Source organism: Eurosta solidaginis, chromosome 1 (assembly GCF_040869045.1).
Source record: "Eurosta solidaginis isolate ZX-2024a chromosome 1, ASM4086904v1, whole genome shotgun sequence".
Taxonomy (NCBI): domain Eukaryota; kingdom Metazoa; phylum Arthropoda; class Insecta; order Diptera; family Tephritidae; genus Eurosta; species Eurosta solidaginis.
The window spans coordinates 96124481-96142186 of NC_090319.1; the positions used below are offsets into that span (position 1 = coordinate 96124481).

At 34.9% G+C, this 17706-nt stretch overlaps 1 long non-coding RNA gene across 1 annotated transcript; it reads right to left on the minus strand.

Moving 5' to 3' along the window:
• Positions 1-416: 416 nt before the first annotated feature.
• LOC137236694 (uncharacterized) lies at positions 417-1212 on the minus strand. Its single transcript, XR_010948577.1, has 3 exons — positions 844-1212; positions 589-766; positions 417-528 (listed from the first exon to the last, which is right to left on the minus strand). It is a non-coding gene; the product is annotated as an uncharacterized lncRNA (long non-coding RNA).
• Positions 1213-17706: the final 16494 nt, after the last annotated feature.

The window sequence follows — 17706 nt, forward strand, 5'->3', positions numbered from 1 at the left end:
GGCTTTTATACAGCTCCAGCTTTTCCTGTTTCAATTTCAAAAAATCACGTTTATAATAGTACTCCAAGCTATACGTTCTCTTCGCATACTTTTCTGTCTCAAGAGCACTTTTTTTGATCTCTTCCAATGTTTTCAGCATCTCTTCTTAAACATTTTTTTGATTTGCTGTCTGCTCTTGCAATAGTTTGAGCCTATCGTTTTAGCTGCACTTTTTCGATTTGCTTTTCGTGGCCTCTCCTCATCAGGTGCACCACTTTGTCCACTTACTTCCAAATTCTCATCCGATTCTAAGTTATCACTATATAATCGCTCCACAATCATATCTTCACAATCTTCATTCACATTAGTACTAAGGCCATGCTCTTGTCCAGGTGGATCTACATTGGTCTGAAGACTTAAAAAACCCATTATAGACTCTTCTGAATGCGTAAAGATATTTAACCTGTTTGGTCCACCACCAGTTGCTCGGTATTCCACTATGTTCTCCGACATTTTTGTTTTTGTTTTTGACTTCATGTCAGCCCACACCTGAGACGACAAAATAAAGTTGTATTATACAGAATTGACTTCTATGGTTCTTTAGTTCACCTTAATCCACTTTTCCGTCGTTCTTACTGGTGGTCCTAAACAGTTCAGCTCCACTGTTATATCATCCCACTTTTTTGTCACCTGAACCTTTGTGCAAGTTCATTTTGCTATATGGGAATTTTTTTCCATAATTGAAACCAGTCTTTCAAGCTGTTGTTTTGTACTCACGACCTTGGACCTATATAAAGTTAATTCAAATATTTTAAAATTACTACTAGGTAGTAAAAAATTAGAACATAAATACAAAAAACTTACATTTTAAACAATTCTTTTTTTGTTCGATACAGCGTCGACAACAAATTTCTATTCACTACAAAATTCGGTACACAACGAAAATTTCGACAGAGATGAGGTGTCATAATACCAACTTCTAATTCGATTTTCGATATTCGATAGCCAACGAAGATCGAAGATCGAAAGATGCTCATAATAGGGGCCTTAGTGAACACACGTGTATAGGTACACTATGAGTGGATGTTTTGGAGTGGATTTACATTGAATTTTTCTTTTTAATAGTATTTTTATATCTACTCTAATTTCTTCATTTCGTTATTAATTATAACTTATATTCTATGATTACATACATTTAGATGTTTGTTTATATATATTTACATTGTGTATTTGTATTTTATATTTTTATGTATGTAAAGCGAGAAAAGAAAATCTGTGATTTTATTCTAAATCTAATAATTCAAAATTTTTATGTGTTGGTTATTAAACACACCTTATAACTTTTTAGAAAGCTGTGCCTCACATATAAATTTAACAATTTCTTCATATATTTTTATACTTTTTGATTTAAGTAGTTCTAACAGACCATTTTGACAAACCGAGGGTGGAGGTTGCTCCTAAAATTTAAAGCAAACCAAGTGCATTTAATTAAGATATTTTAAGTGTGTATAACAAAAATTAAAAACACCAAATATAAATATAAGTGTATGTAAAAAGAAAACTTTTATGTGAAGTGCGCAGTCCAGCGTGAAGGGAAAATTACATTTTAACTGGTAAGTTTCTCATTTTATGACATACGCAAGTGCAAATTTTACACATTAGACGTTTCACAAACATAATGGCCGACGCCACGGCGTCTAAAGGCCCTGGCGAATCCAACGCTGATGAAAAGCCTGACGCAAATTGGTTTGAAGAAGGCCGAAGTCAGAAAAAGTTGGAAAACAAGAGGAAAAGACAACTAAAAACCAAAAGTGAGAGCAAAGAAATTACAGACGCACCAAAGTAGGTACAGATGACGACCCAAAAAGAACAAAAACGGACGACACCAAGAATATACAAATACCATTACAAGGCATGCTAGTGCCGAAAGGTACTTTTGCCAAATTGGCGGCAAACGCTCAAGTTTTGGCGGCAAATGCAAAGACATTGGAAAAGTCCAACACAGACACAAACAAAAAAAGTGCGGAAAATGAAAAAAACATGGAAGTAGAAACAAACGGCAATGTAGTGACTAGCAATACTAAGATGGCTAACAACACAGAAAACGGTAATCTAACTTCCAGTCAAAAAATAGAAGAATATAATGCGAAGTATACAGAACTGCACAGAGGTGATTTCTGTGTCCTAATAGACACATCAAAAAGCTCGCTGTGTAACAATGAACGAATGAAAAATGGCCTATTTCTATGGCACAAAATCCAAAACTTTGAAATAAACGGCATTAAAAAAATAAATGCAATAGGAAGATTCCTTTACAAAATATACTTTCACACCTTCGAACAAGCAAACCAATGTCTAGAAAATTCCAACCTAGACAAAAATAACATGAAAGCCTTTATACCACGGAACTTAGTGGAAACAATGGGGGTTATTAGACAAGTTCCTCTTGAGTTCTCAGAGGACGAAATTTTAAAGAATATTATATCCAGCATCCCGGTAAAATCAGTGTGTAGGCTAATGAGGGGGGACCCCGACGACAGGACAAAATTTTTACCAACCTTTACTGTGAAACTAGGATTCGAAGGTAGCGATCTACCAGAATCTATTGAGCTTTTTTATGTGAACCTGAAAATAACTCACTTCATACCCAAAGTGCGGCAATGTTTTAACTGTGGTAGACTAGGGAATACCAGGGCAGGATGCAAGGGGAAAAACAGATGCATAATGTGCGGGAAGGAGGAAGGCTGTAGCAGCCAATGCAACAAGACAAACAACTGCATTCTATGTGGAGAAGAAGGGCACAACTCATTGAACAAAAACAAATGCAACGTATGGCAAAAGGAGGAAAAGATCATCGAAATAATGACAATTAAAAAAATTTCAAAAAAAAGAAGCGTATCACATTTATAATCTATCGAACGACAGCAACAACCGGTTTGCGATCTTAGACAATTATGAAGAAAGTTTTCCGCCGATAAGCCGAAAAACAACACCGACAATAAACAATGATAATATTGTGAACAGGAAAATGACAACAATCACATATAGTCGGGTGGCACAACAACCCACACAAACCACCACAAATGAACCGAAACCAAAAAATCCGCGCGCTAAGCCACAACCGGTATTCCTCAACCCCAACTGGGACAAGGTCTCAGAAATAGAAAAACTAGTCACACTACTAGTAAAAAAATTCGAAATAGATACTGATGAACCCCTAGTCAGGCTAATAGGGAACATGTGCAAAAAAAATCTAAAGGACAGAATCGATAACAATATCCACAATCATGATGATGCAAATACTACAATATAATATACAAAGTCTTAAAGCTAACAAATCATATATTGATCAATTTAACAATTTAAACAACATTGATATTGTTTGCTTGCAGGAAATCTTTTCCCACGACGAGCAAACAAATAATCAAAAACTGATTAATTTCAATCTTTTAAAAAAAAAACCAGAAACGACGGCTACGGAGGCGTAGCCATTGGCTTCAGGAAAGGCATAAAATGTACCAAAATTAAATATACTACAATAATAATAATATATACAATGTAATCTTATTAGGCGACTTCAATGCACGCAACTGCAATTGGGGCGACAGTATCAACACACCCAAAGGAAACACACTGGAGAAGGAAATCGAACACACAAACTTAAAATGTCTAAACGACGGGACAAAAACTCACAATATCGGAAGCAACAATGGTTCAGTACTGGATCTAACGTTTACTAGTCTACCACAGGATAACATTAAATGGGAATGCATTCAAGTAAGCATAGGAGGCAGCAAACACTATCCTATCAAAATCAGCATAAACAATATCCAGAAAAGTCCAAATATCTTCATACCAAACAGCATGTTACTAAATAAAATAAACTCGATTACTTTCAGTGACTTCAACAATCTACAAAAAGACATACAAGCAATCAAAAATACAATCAGCATTGATCTCAACAAAACTAAACGAGAACCCAAAGCATGGTGGAATGAATCACTCAACAAACTATACAGACTACATATTGCCAAAAGGAAAAAAGCAAATAAGACAAACTTAATTGTTGATATGAACGAAGCTATAGAAGCCAAAAAAGAATGGGTCAAGGCTGTGAAAGAGGCGAAAAAGGAAAGCTACACCAACAAAATAGAGGAAATAAACAAATGTTCCAACACCAGAGATGCCTGGAACTTCATTAACAATGTAAAAGACAAACAAAAGAGCACCAAAGACTGGGCAGAAGAAGATAATCAAACATATTTAGAAACACTCAAAAATCAAATAAGCACAACAACTGCTCCCATAAGGGTTAATTACACCTACAATAACAACGACAATTGCGAGTTTCAAATAGACCAATTCATCAAAACTCTGAACAAGAAAAAATCGACAGCCGGTGGATGTGACAAAATAACCTTCAACATGATCAAACACTTGTCGTTCGAATCGAAAGAGGCCCTTTTGAAAGCCCTCAGTACACAGTTCAACAACAACGAAGTTCCTGACTCGTGGAGGAACATACAAATAGTTCCCATACCAAAGGCAAACAAGGACCTCAACGATATTAAAAACTTTCGCCCAATCTCCCTAATTTCAGTTCTCGCCAAAAGTTTAAATATGATGGTTAAAGACGCGTTGAATAAAGTCACTGAAGAAACCAACATTATCCCTCCAAAAAGCTTTGCATATAGAAAACACAGATCGGCCACAATGTGCTTAAATGAGATGTTGAAGACATGAGTCAAATATACATATGCATACACGTACAATAATATATATAATCCTTACATCTTAATACTTACGTTAAATTTGTAATATATACCTACCCTTTTTAATTATATATAGACATTTCAGAAATACTTACCCTTATTTGAAATACTTACCATTCAGAAATATTTACATTGTATAAAATCACATACTCATACTCATATTTTACATTCACCCTGTATCGATTTAGTAAGCTACCGTTCGCATAAAATATGCAGATTTAAGAAATGCATACATATTTTCCTATTTACCTATTTATACACTTACCGTTTTTCTCTCTCCTTAAGTTAAAAAGTAAGCGGTCCAACTGAATGCATTGGACCGCTTTTAAGTTAGTTATTCGCCATCAGCCTATCTATATTCACGCTTCTAAAATTAAAGAGCCTAAAATCGCGTCAAAGATACATACCTACTAAATAAATAAAAGTGTTAAATCCCAAATCGCTGAAACAAAGACTTAAATAATAAACATTAATATTAATAAAGTTTATATTTATATATATACAAACCGAAAGTTATCGCATTGTTTTATTTCTTTCGCAGTGAACTGCTTTCCCCTTATCTCCCGTGTGCACATACCCCACATAGTGCAAATTTAGACATGGTCCTTTTGGAGCCATACAAGTGAGCTAGTGACCTACAAAATACTCAAAATTTAAATAAAAATTAAATATAATTAAATCGATTTTCGCGACGCGTTGACTTTTTAAAATTGTGAAAATAAAGTAAAAAACAAGTAAGAACGGGACTGTCTTCGGTTGTGCCGAAGACTTCATACCTTTCATGAATGGGGCTGAACAATAATCTTATCCCGTTCGTAATCTCCGAATAATCGGATGTATAAGATAAGAAATATATAGTGAACAGATCTGCATACCTTAACGATTTTTAAGATAAATATAAAATAAAAAACAGGTAGGTACTTTGTGTGAGGATGCAAAGTTTCTGGTTTTTTGTGGTCTGCGTGTAAAAACTATTACTACGAATCACGTATTTCAACAATATATGACGTAAACGTAACTATTTGATGAAATTTGATGAATTTTGAAGCTTCTAGCCGTAAAAAGGGGCAAAAATTAGAGTTTATATGGGGTATATAATATATATACCACCGATCTCTATGATTTTTTCAGACACCAATATATGCTATATACGTAAGTATATGGTGAAATTTGAAGCGTCTAGCTGTTAAAAAGGGGCAGAAATTGCGCAAAGTTTCTTAACTGAACAATCGGTTGTATGAGATATATACTATATATACCATCGATCTCAATGATTTTTTCAGACAACAATATATGCTATACACGTAAGCATTTGGTGAAATTTGAAGCTTCTAGCTGTTAAAATGAGGAAGAAATTGCGCAAATTTTCTTATCTAAACAATCGGTTGTATGGGATATATACTATATATACCACCGGTATCTATGATTTTCTCAGACAACTATATATGCTATACACGTAAGCATTTAGTGAAATTTGAACATATCTAAACGATTTTTAAGATAAATATAAAATAAACAAGTAAGAACGGGACTGTCTTCGGCTGTGCCGAAGACTTCATACCTTTCATGAATGGGGCTGAACAATAATCTTATCCCGTTCGTAATCTCCGAATAATCGGATGTATAAGATAAGAAATATATAGTGAACAGATCTGCATACCTTAACGATTTTTAAGATAAATATAAAATAAAAAACAGGTAGGTACTTTGTGTGAGGATGCAAAGTTTCTGGTTTTTTGTGGTCTGCGTGTAAAAACTATGACTACGAATCACGTATTTCAACAATATATGACGTAAACGTAACTATTTGATGAATTTTGAAGCTTCTAGCCGTAAAAAGGGGGCAAAAATTAGAGTTTATATGGGGTATATAATATATATACCACCGATCTCTATGATTTTTTCAGACACCAATATATGCTATATACGTAAGTATATGGTGAAATTTGAAGCGTCTAGCTGTTAAAAAGGGGCAGAAATTGCGCAAAGTTTCTTAACTGAACAATCGGTTGTATGAGATATATACTATATATACCATCGATCTCAATGATTTTTTCAGACAACAATATATGCTATACACGTAAGCATTTGGTGAAATTTGAAGCTTCTAGCTGTTAAAATGGGGAAGAAATTGCGCAAATTTTCTTATCTAAACAATCGGTTGTATGGGATATATACTATATATACCACCGGTATCTATGATTTTCTCAGACAACAATATATGCTATACACGTAAGGATTTAGTGAAATTTGAACATATCTAAACGATTTTTAAGATAAATATAAAATAAAAAATAGGTAGGTAATCTGTGTGAGGATGCAAAGCTTCACGTTTTTTGTGGTCTGCATGTAAAACCTATGACTACGAATCACGTATTTCAAAAATATATGACGTAAACGTAACTATTTGATGAAATTTGATGAATTTTGAAGCTTCTAGCCGTAAAAAAGGGGCAAAAATGAGAGTTTATATGAAGTATATAATATATATACCACCGATCTCTATGATTTTTTCAGACAACAATATATGCTATATATGTAAGCATATGGTGAAATTTGTAGCGTCTAGCTGTTAAAAAGGGGCAGAAATTGCGCAAAGTTTCTTAACTGAACAATCGGTTGTATGAGATATATACTATATATACCATCGATCTCAATGATTTTTTCAGACAACAATATAATCTATACACGTAAGCATTTGGTGAAAGTTGAAGCTTCTAGCTGTTAAAACGGGGAAGAAATTGCCCACAGTTTCTTATCTGAACAATCGGTTGTATGGGATATATACTATATATACCACCGGTATCTATGATTTTCTCAGACAACAATATATGCTATACACGTAAGCATTTAGTGCAATTTGAACATATCTAAACGATTTTTAAGATAAATATAAAATAAACAAGTAAGAACGGGACTGTCTTCGGTTGTGCCGAAGACTTCATACCTTTCATGAATGGGGCTGAACAATAATCTTATCCCGTTCGTAATCTCCGAATAATCGGATGTATAAGATAAGCAATATATAGTGAACAGATCTGCGTACCTTAACGATTTTTAAGATAAATATAAAATAAAAAACAGGTAGGTACTTTGTGTGAGGATGCAAAGTTTCTGGTTTTTTGTGGTCTGCGTGTAAAAACTATGACTACGAATCACGTATTTCAACAATATATGACGTAAACGTAACTATTTGATGAAATTTGATGAATTTTGAAGCTTCTAGCCGTAAAAAGGGGGCAAAAATTAGAGTTTATATGGGGTATATAATATATATACCACCGATCTCTATGATTTTTTCAGACACCAATATATGCTATATACGTAAGTATATGGTGAAATTTGAAGCGTCTAGCTGTTAAAAAGGGGCAGAAATTGCGCAAAGTTTCTTAACTGAACAATGGGTTGTATGAGATATATACTATATATACCATCGATCTCAATGATTTTTTCAGACAACAATATATGCTATACACGTAAGCATTTGGTGAAATTTGAAGCTTCTAGCTGTTAAAATGGGGAAGAAATTGCGCAAATTTTCTTATCTAAACAATCGGTTGTATGGGATATATACTATATATACCACCGGTATCTATGATTTTCTCAGACAACTATATATGCTATACACGTAAGCATTTAGTGAAATTTGAACATATCTAAACGATTTTTAAGATAAATATAAAATAAAAAATAGGTAGGTAATCTGTGTGAGGATGCAAAGCTTCACGTTTTTTGTGGTCTGCATGTAAAAACTATGACTACGAATCACGTATTTCAAAAATATATGACGTAAACGTAACTATTTGATGAAATTTGATGAATTTTGAAGCTTCTAGCCGTAAAAAAGGGGCAAAAATGAGAGTTTATATGAAGTATATAATATATATACCACCGATCTCTATGATTTTTTCAGACAACAATATATGCTATATATGTAAGCATATGGTGGAATTTGAAGCGTCTAGCTGTTAAAAAGGGGCAGAAATTGCGAAAAGTTTCTTAACTGAACAATCGGTTGTATGAGATATATACTATATATACCATCGATCTCAATGATTTTTTCAAACAACAATATAATCTATACACGTAAGCATTTGGTGAAAGTTGAAGCTTCTAGCTGTTAAAACGGGGAAGAAATTGCGCAAAGTTTCTTATCTGAACAATCGGTTGTATGGGATATATACTATATATACCACCGGTATCTATGATTTTCTCAGACAACAATATATGCTATACACGTAAGCATTTAGTGAAATTTGAACATATCTAAACGATTTTTAAGATAAATATAAAATAAAAAATAGGTAGGTAATCCGTGTGAGGATGCAAAGCTTCACATTTTTTGTGGTCTGCATGTAAAAACTATGACTACGAATCACGTATTTCAAAAATATATGACGTAAACGTAACTATTTGATGAAAGTTGATGAATTTTGAAGCTTCTAGCCGTCAAAAAGGGGCAAAAATGACAGTTTGTATGAAGTGTATAATATATATACCACCGATCTCTATAAGACAACAATATATGCTATATCCGTAAGCATTTTGTGAAATTTGAAGCTTCTAGCTGTTAAAACGGGGCAGAAATTGCGCAAAGTTTCTTATCTGAACAATCGGTTGTATGAGATATATACTATATATACCATCGATCTCAATGATTTTTTCAGACAACAATATATGCTATACACGTAAGCATTTGGTGAAATTTGAAGCTTCTAGCTGTTAAAATGGGGAAGAAATTGCGCAAATTTTCTTATCTAAACAATCGGTTGTATGGGATATATACTATATATACCACCGGTATCTATGATTTTCTCAGACAACAATATATGCTATACACGTAAGCATTTAGTGAAATTTGAACATATCTAAACGATTTTTAAGATAAGTATAAAATAAAAAATAGGTAGGTAATCTGTGTGAGGATGCAAAGCTTCATGTTTTTTGTGGTCTGCATGTAAAAACTATGACTACGAATCACGTATTTCAAAAATATATGACGTAAACGTAACTATTTGATGAAATTTGATGAATTTTGAAGCTTCTAGCCGTAAAAAAGGGGCAAAAATGACAGTTTATATGAAGTATATAATATATATACCACCGATCTCTATGGTTTTTTCAGACAACAATATATGCTATATATGTAAGCATATGGTGAAATTTGAAGCGTCTAGCTGTTAAAAAGGGGCAGAAATTGCGCAAAGTTTCTTAACTGAACAATCGGTTGTATGAGATATATACTATATATATAACCGATCTCTATGATTTTTTCAGACAACAATATAATCTATACACGTAAGCATTTGGTGAAAGTTGAAGCTTCTAGCTGTTAAAACGGGGAAGAAATTGCGCAAAGTTTCTTATCTGAACAATCGGTTGTATGGGTTATATACTATATATACCACCGGTATCTATGATTTTCTCAGACAACAATATATGCTATACACGTAGGTAGGTAATCTGTGTGAGGATGCAAAGCTTCACGTTTTTTGTGGTCTGCATGTAAAAACTATGACTACGAATCACGTATTTCAAAAATATATGACGTAAACGTAACTATTTGATGAAATTTGATGAATTTTGAAGCTTCTAGCCGTAAAAAAGGGGCAAAAATGACAGTTTATATGAAGTATATAATATATATACCACCGATCTCTATAATTTTTTCAGACAACAATACATGCTATATCCGTAAGCATTTTGTGAAATTTGAAGCTTCTAGCTGTTAAAACGGGGCAGAAATTGCGCAAAGTTTCTTATCTGAACAATCGGTTGTATGAGATATATACTATATATATAACCGATCTCTATGATTTTTTCAGACAACAATATATGCTATATACGTAAGCAATCGGTGAAATTTGAAGCTTATAGCTGTTAAAATGGGGTAGAAATTGGGAAAAGTTTCTTATCTGAACAATCGGTTGTATGAGATATATACTATATATACAACCGATCTCTATGATTTTTTCAGACAACAATATATGCTATATACGTAAGCAATCGGTGAAAGTTGAAGCTTATAGCTGTTAAAATGGGGTAGAAATTGCGAAAAGTTTCTTATCTGAACAATCGGTTGTATGAGATATATACTATATATACAACCGATCTCTATGATTTTTTCAGACAACAATATATGCTATATACGTAAGTATTCGGTGAAATTTGAAGCTTATAGCTGTTAAAATGGGGTAGAAATTTCGAAAAGTTTCTTATCTGAACAATCGGTTGTATGAGATATATACTATATATACAACCGATCTCTATGATTTTTTCAGACAACAATATATGCTATATACGTAAGTATTCGGTGAAATTTGAAGCTTCTAGCTGTTAAAATGGGGCTAAAATTTGCCAAAAAAATATATATATATACTATATATATATACTATATATACCACCATATATATACTATATATACCACCGATCTTTATGATTTTTTCAGACAACAATATATGCTATATACCTAAGCATTTGTTGAAATTTCAAGCCTCTATCTCTTAAAATGGGTCAGTAATTACGAAAAGTTCCTTATCTGAACAATCGGTTGTGGGGGATATATACTATATATACGACCGATCTCATCAATTTTTTCAGGCAACAATATGTGCAATATACGAAAGTATATGGTGAAGTTTGAAGCTTCAATCTGTTAAATTGGGTAAGATATTACAAAAATCCTCTTTTTCTGAAAAATCGGTTGTATGGAGGATATATGCTATAGTGGTCCGATCCGGTCGGTTCCGACAAATGTCTAATCGGACACCCAAATACACCCGCTCACCAAATTTTATCAAGATATCTCAAAAATTGAGGGACTAGTTTGCATACAAACAGACAGACGGACATGGCTAAATCAACTCAGCTCTTCAACCTGATTATTTCGGTATACTTAATGGTGGGTCTATCTATTTTCCTTTAAGGACTTACAATTTTCGGTTTCGTGACGAAATTAATATACCATTTCATTTTCATGAAAGGTATAAAAATGGGTAGGTAATCTGTGTGAGGATGCAAAGCTTCACGTTTTTTGTGGTCTGCATGTAAAAACTATGACTACGAATCACGTATTTCAAAAATATATGACGTAAACGTAACTATTTGATGAAATTTGATGAATTTTGAAGCTTCTAGCCGTAAAAAAGGGGCAAAAATGACAGTTTGTATGAAGTGTATAATATATATACCACCGATCTCTATAATTTTTTCAGACAACAATATATGCTATATCCGTAAGCATTTTGTGAAATTTGAAGCTTCTAGCTGTTAAAACGGGGCAGAAATTGCGCAAAGTTTCTTATCTGAACAATCGGTTGTATGAGATATATACTATATATACCATCGATCTCAATGATTTTTTCAGACAACAATATATGCTATACACGTAAGCATTTGGTGAAATTTGAAGCTTCTAGCTGTTAAAATGGGGAAGAAATTGCGCAAATTTTCTTATCTAAACAATCGGTTGTATGGGATATATACTATATATACCACCGGTATCTATGATTTTCTCAGACATAAGCATTTAGTGAAATTTGAACATATCTAAACGATTTTTAAGATAAATATAAAATAAAAAATAGGTAGGTAATCTGTGTGAGGATGCAAAGCTTAACGTTTTTTGTGGTCTGCATGTAAAAACTATGACTACGAATCACGTATTTCAAAAATATATGACGTAAACGTAACTATTTGATGAAATTTGATGAATTTTGAAGCTTCTAGCCGTAAAAAAGGGGCAAAAATGACAGTTTATATGAAGTATATAATATATATACCACCGATCTCTATGATTTTTTCAGACAACAATATATGCTATATATGTAAGCATATGGTGAAATTTGAAGCGTCTAGCTGTTAAAAAGGGGCAGAAATTGCGCAAAGTTTCTTAACTGAACAATCGGTTGTATGAGATATATACTATATATACCATCGATCTCAATGATTTTTTCAGACAACAATATAATCTATACACGTAAGCATTTGGTGAAAGTTGAAGCTTCTAGCTGTTAAAACGGGGAAGAAATTGCGCAAAGTTTCTTATCTGAACAATCGGTTGTATGGGATATATACTATATATACCACCGGTATCTATGATTTTCTCAGACAACAATATATGCTATACACGTTGTAAGGTTTTTAAGCGCAGCGGAATTAAAACGCGTGACCGTTCTGGTTAAACTCTTTATTTCAACTTACTGTTACAATAAAGTGGTATGATGTCTATACAGCTAATCTCTTCAGTTATTGTAAAGTACATTAGCCTTATATACAAAGTATACATAGTACATAGAAATTGAGTGAAATGCACGATTGGTTTGCAGGGTTGTATTAGGAATTCAACAAACGCCCCTTCAAACCAAATTTGTGCATGAAACTTTCAAATTTAAATATTTAAGTTCATTAATTTGCAATTATAAATATGCTTCTGCTTTCTAAATGGTTTCGTAAGTATGTCCGCTGCATTCTCATTTATTGGTACATATTCCACTTCGATATGCCCGCATTCATACATTTCACGGATATAGTGATAGCGAATGTCGATATGTTTGCTTCGCTTTTGCACCATTGGATTTTTTACCATGAACTGCGCGCTTTGATTGTCACACAAAATTGACGTAGGACCTTCTGCATATTCATGATAGCCCAACTCGCCTAAAAGTCCACGAAGGAACACCGTCTCTTTAGTACCTTGACACAACGCAATATATTCGGCCTCCATTGAACTTAAGGCAACCACAGACTGTTTGCGAGACTCCCAGGATACAGCGCCGCCTGCCATTAGAACAAGGTATCCTGTGAAGGATTTCCTATCGCCGCTATCGCAACCCCAGTCTGCATCTGTGAAACATACAAAATTTTTACAATTAGCAGAAAAAGTTAATTTGCCGACAGGATTTTTCTTTAGGTATCTCAGCACGTATTTTGCAGCTTGCATATGCTCTTTATGTGGATGCGAATTATATTGCGACAGTTTGGAAACTATATGCGCAATATCTGGACGAGAGATGACAGCCAGATACATGAGCCCACCAACTAAGCTCTGATAGGTTTTTGTTTCTAACGCGTCGCATTGTTTGTCGCACTTTCGCAAAACCGTACCCGGTGCCCATGGAGTTGCTGCTGGCTTACAGTCAGCCATGCCCCATTGCTGAAGTAGTTGCTCGACGTATCTCTTTTGTTGTATGGTTATGTCACCACGATCACCCTCTCTTTCAATTTCCATCCCAAGATAAAAAGATATTGGACCACGATCGACCGCCTCGATGTGCTTATTTAATGATTTGATAACTGCCTGCATTTCTTGTGTACTGGAACTCGCAATTATCATATCGTCGACATATAGACCGATGATATTAATATTGTTTTTATCGCGACGAATATAAACGGATGGGTCCGACCTACATCTCAATAACCCCATTTTCGACAATATATCTGTGACTTTCCTGTTCCACTCACGACCAGCTTGTTTCAGACCGTACAAAGCCTTTCTGAGCCTGCACACTTTATTCGGATGATTTGCGTCTTTGAACGTTGGTGGTTGATACATGTAAACCGTTTCTTCCAAATCCCCATTTAAGTATGCTGCAACAATGTGCACATGATTTACAACCAATTTGTGTTTTGCCGCTAACGCCAACAGTAAACGAATCGTTGAATGACGTACCACCGGAGCAAATGTTTCATTATAGTCAACATTGTACTTTTGTGAACACCCCAATGCAACTAATCTTGCCTTGTATTTTTCAACCGTACCATCGGGCTTCCGTTTTATAGTAAATACCCATTTACAACCAATGATATTTTTATTGACCGGTTTGTCTACCAAGTCCCAAGTGCTATTACGCATTAACGAGTCATATTCCAGCTTCATGGCTTCCTTCCATTTCTCCGCCTCTGACGAGTTTAATGCTTCTTTCACCGTTCTAGGATCGTCAACAACACTATTCAACAAATCGGCATCAGCTTCCATGCAGTAAACCTTTCTTGGTCTTCCTACACTCCCAGTTCGAATGATTTTTGGCCTACCTCGCTTTCGCTTATTGTTAGCCATCGCTACCTCTTCATAATCTGACTCGGTATCTTCCTCTTCTTCTTCTTCTACTTCTTTTTCTTCATCTACTTGGTTTTTTTCTTCGTCGTCGCATTCCTCATCTTCTTCAACCGTATCGTCACTCATTACGTGTTTATTTTGGCTTAAAAATGACTCTTCGCTGATAAAAAATGGTTCTTCCCGGTTTTCCTCATCTCTTGAATTTGTCTCAAAAGACCTCTCAAAAAATATAACATCGCGTGCAATTGTTACTCGATTTGTTTCCAAATTAATTAATCGATACCCCTTTGTTGACGCATGATAACCAACGAACTTTAGTTTAATTCCCTTTGGCAAAAATTTACTTCCACGCGGCTTCGAACCCTTTTGCAATACCACTGCATCGCAACCAAAAGTTCGAAAATGTGACACGCTTGGCTTTCGTCCATTCCACCTTTCATAAGGCGTTACAGATTCCAAAATCTTCGTAGGTGACCTGTTCCGGATATATACCGCCGTACTCACCGCCTCTGCCCACAACGATTGAGGCAACCCAGACGCGTTTAGCATACATCGCGCCATCTCGACCAATGTCCGGTTGGCCCTTTCAGCAATGCCGTTTTGTTGAGGACTATACGGAACCGTAGTTTGGTGTCGAATACCCCGCGCATTAAGAAAATTCTTGACCTGGGAATTGACAAATTCTTTCCCATTGTCGCTACGAATTGTTTTTATTTTGCGGCCTGTCTGCTTCTCCGCGATCGCAGTAAAACGTTTAAGCATTTCAAACGCTTCGGATTTGTTTTTTAAAAAATAAACCGCTGTATATCGCAAATAATCGTCTATAAATGTCATGAAGTATGATGCGCCACCCACCGAGTTAATACCTATCGGTCCACATAAGTCTGTATGCACCAACTCCAAGACATCTTTCGTATAAACTTTACCATAACTTGCGTAGGGCTTACCATGGATTTTACAAACTGCACATGTAAAACAGTCAATTTTCTTAGGAAATTTTAGAGTTAAACCATTCACCATATTTGTTTTTGTTAATTTTATTAAATCATTTGCATTTATGTGGCCAAACCGCCTATGCCAGTCACTCACATCATCACTAACATAGTGTACCTATACCAAGTGTGTTCACTAAGCGATAAACGTCAAAACTACAAACAGCCTCGCTCACCTGATGGAAATCTCAGGTCTAGAGTCGCATTTTTGGTCTCAACAACAACATTTTTGACTACCAATCGTATCGACTTTTTCAATTTTTCAATCATTCGGAGCATTCGGTAATGGTATCCATTTTGAATTCGCTGTCATTCCGAATCCAGCGAGTGCCTGTCAGAATGCTTGACAGATAAGTCAACACACTTGTACTTGTACACTATGATCACTAACAGCATTTACGCTTTCTATAGTTTTACTAGCTAATACATTTGCTACATAGATTCCGCTTTCCAATTTAGCAGTCAAAATAGTGTCTTTGTTTTTATTTTTTATAACCGCGCTATTTTGTGCAAACGTCACGACATTACCACCCTCACTTGCTTTGCTGATAGAAAAAAATTTGAGTGAAGATCAGGCACATACCAAACATCTCGCAATTTCATTGTTTTAAAATTTGTTTTTAATTCTACCGTGCCTTTTCCTTTTGCATAAATGCACGAACCCGACGCTAAAATAATTTTATGTTTAAGAGGAACAAGCGAAACAAAACTATTTGCATTTTTGCACATATGCGACGTCGCCCCGCTGTCAATGATCCAAGTTCCGCTGAAATCGCCATCTCTCTCAAATAATGACCAAGCTTTTTCATCTACCAACGAATTGTTACCTGAAGGAGAGCACTGTGAGCGTATGTGCCCTCTCCGCCCACAACGAAAACATTTAACGTTGTTGTATTTGCCTGGCTCGTTAGTTTTTCTATTTTCTTTCTGCCTTGTCTTCGTATCATTACTGCTGCCAAACCCTCTGCCACCACCTGCGCTGATTTCACTGCTCGCGCCTTTGCCGCTTCCAATGCCGGTATCACCGCTACCACCTCTGCTGCTGTTTACAATTTTGCTACTTCCAGCTCCGTACCGTCTTCGCGCTTCGTTTGCTGAAAAAACTATTTCTCCACCGCTGCTCTTGTCGCCATGTCTTTGTTCTTCTTCCAATATTTTTGCTGTGAGTTTATCCAACTTTGGCAATGTGTCCCTACTTTCGATTGCCACCACAAAATTTTCCATTTCATCTGGTAACGAACATAAGAGCAAAATGGATAAAAAATCGTCTTCCATTGTTATGCCAACTTCCTTTAAATCGTCTATTATACAGCAAAATTCTTTTAATTGGACCGAAAATTTACCGCTACTTGAAAATTTAAAGCGAATTAATTTTTTAAACAAATTTACTTTGCGACATGCCGTGTCTGATTTGTAAAGACCGCTAAAAACGTCCCAAGCACTTTTTGCTGTAACGCAGCTTTTTATGTGTATAAGCTCACTAGGTTTAACGCTCAAAGTGATAGTTGCAAGTGCTTTTCTATCACTTATCAACCATGCTGTTTTTGCTTCCTCTGCTTCTGGAGGAGAATCCACTACAACAGACCACAAATCTAACGTAATTAGCAAACTTTTTATTTGTATGCACCAAGTAGAATAATTATCACTACTTAACTTCTCAATATTCGATAACACATTCGCCATTATACCGCGATTATTGCTTTTACCACCGGATAAGCAAAACAACCGAAAAACACAACAAATTGTCTTTAATTAGTCTTTAATTTTTTCCGAATTAAAGATTTTACCAGATTTTACTACCTGGGCCCATAACTAATTGTAAGGTTTTTAAGCGCAGCGGAATTAAAACGCGTGACCGTTCTGGTTAAACTCTTTATTTCAACTTACTGTTACAATAAAGTGGTAT